We start from the raw sequence: 2,500 nt of genomic DNA on the forward strand, positions 1-2,500 counted from the left end.
GATGTAACCATTTTTTCACCCTATTTCGAATTGTTAAATCCATTTCTTCCAGATAGGTGGCTTTTACATTTGCCTGGTCTGCTAAGTAGATCAATCTAGGCACTGTGTACACTTTTAACATGTCCAATTTTTGAAATGGTTTTAAAGGGGCTCTTTCGATGCGATTGAGCCAAACTTCTAATTTATTTTGTAATTCGGGCTTAACTATCCCCACCCAAGGGTCGATTTGCAAGCCAAGATATTTCTCTGACTGACCCGGGTGGATCATGTTTAAAGGGGTACCGCTGATAAGCCATGGAGGACAGTCATTGATGGTATAAGAGTCCTTAGTTGGTTGAATAAAGAAACCATGGCACTTTTCCCCCTGCGTTTTTAATCCAGTTAAGTCACAAAATGCTTCTAGAATTTCAATATTTTTCTCCATACCTGATTGGGACTTACTCAGCAGGACCAGGTCGTCTGCAAAAGCCAGAGCTGTTAATTTGCCATTCCCGTGTTGGAACCCCTCCCCACACTCTTCTAATTTACATAACAGAGGGTCAATGCACAGGTTAAAGAGGAGTGGTGACATGGGATCGCCCTGTTTCACACCAGTTTTGATTCCTATTGACTCAGACTCTCCTTCTTTAGTTTTGATTCTGGTGTGGATGTTTTGATAGAAGTCCTTAATTAATGCTATTATGTGGTCATCCAGGCCCTTTTGCTTTAGCACCGCCAGGATGTGGGTGTGGCTCACTGAATCAAAGGCTTTGGCCAAATCGACAAAGACAACCCCCAGGGGTTTCTTTTGTTTCTTTGCATTCCTAATTAATAGCTGTAAGAGTTTTAAGTTCTCAGCACAGCCAGAAGATTGAATGAAGCCTCTCTGCCTGGGGTTAATGGGACACGCCTTTGCCAACCTCGCAGTTAAGATTCTTGAATAGAGTCTCAGGATGATGGAACCAATAGTAATTGGCCGCCAGTTATTAATATCATTTTGGCGTTCGGGCGCTGATGATTTAGGTATTAGGATTGTTCGGCATCCCCTTATTACATCTGGAATTTTGCCACTTAACAGCCAGAGATTAAATAGTTCTTTGATCTCCTCACAATTTGGATCCATTTTAAGCAGGGCCTTCAGGGTGATCCCATCAGGGCCTGGTGCCGATTTTTTATTCATGTCTTTGATATTCTTAAGGATCTCTTTCTCTGTAATCAATTCCTTAAAAGCCGAATTATCCGCCTGCCCCACAGACTGGAATGCTCCAAGTCCTTGAAATAAGTTCTGAGACTCCCACCTAGATCTGAAGGTGTTACTGACCTCTTCCAGGGGGATGGCACATTGCGCAGAGTCTTTTTCATCCAGAATCATATTCGCTAACTTCCCTCGATCTAAGCGGAAGAGGCGTTGGAATCGGAGAAATTCTCCACGCTTTCTGGCTCTTTTTCTCATCCACTCCTTTTGAGGTTTCTTCTGCTGAGGTTTACGTTGGCTCTTTTTTGGCGCTTTCTGTTCAATTGATTTCTCAAACAAATACAAATATTGGTCCTGAGCTACCTCATTGAGTAATTTTAATGAGTCTGTATTGCCTTCAATTATTTGTTTATATGTATTTTTAAGGATGGGCAGCTTCCCTGATGTCATCTTTTCATTAATAGTCTTTTTATAGTGGGCTAGCAGCTCCCTTTCACCAGAAGATGGAATCACAGTCCTCTCCTCTTTTAACCTGTTCTTGCTCTCTTGTGTTTTCTCTCTTTCTGGCACCACAGTTTCTCTTAATAGTCTTCTCTTTTCACTGATCTGTTTTGCTGTTTTAGTTGTTAATTTTTCAGCAATCAATTTGTTAATATTTTTCCTCCCTTCAAACTCTTGATTTAGTTTCTGTAATAATTCTGTTTCCTCTTGGGACCAGATTTTCTTGTGAGCACCTCTTTTAGAGGTCTCTTTGGGGCGAGATGCTTCAATTCTTTCTGCGTTTCTCAGGGCTGGGTGAGCTAATCTCTTATGTTGTCCCAAGCCAATTTTAGTTTTAAAACATTTTTTACATTCTTCACACATAAACCCTTCTACCTGGGTAGGCTCTTGGACCCCTTTGCATTTTGGGAGATGGCATGAGATACTATGATGCTTTTCATTTGTCTTCCCACAGCGGGAACATTGGAAATTTATCTTTCTTTTCCCATGGGCTCTCTTTAGATGGTCAATCAATCTCGTCATATTGCCTGCCCGAGTGGTACAGCATGGACATGTCGGGTTGTCCTCTGGCATCTTCACCAGGGGGGTCCCAGGACAAATGTCAGCTGTATTATCCAACTCGGGCGATGCGGTTAGTATTGAGAGCTGACTCATAGAGCTCGGGGTTTCAGGACACTCCACCTCCTCGTTCCTGCTCCTCTCTGTGCTTTCATCTCGGATATCTTTCCCATGAGCTGGAGAAGTGGGTCCTACATACACCTCCGGCAATACTATCAGTTTCTCATTCCAGATAGGATCGTAGGCAGTATTGTCATTGGCTATCAT

The 2,500-nt window shown here is 42.5% G+C and overlaps 1 pseudogene; it reads right to left on the reverse strand.

Annotated features, from left to right (window-relative positions):
• Window positions 1-2,500, reverse strand: part of LOC137458012 (28S ribosomal RNA) — an 8,207-nt pseudogene that overhangs the window by 2,568 nt on the left and 3,139 nt on the right.

Source organism: Melanerpes formicivorus, unplaced genomic scaffold, assembly GCF_026170545.1.
Source record: "Melanerpes formicivorus ecotype bairdi unplaced genomic scaffold, bMelFor1.0.p_v2 SCAF_215, whole genome shotgun sequence".
NCBI lineage: Eukaryota > Metazoa > Chordata > Aves > Piciformes > Picidae > Melanerpes > Melanerpes formicivorus.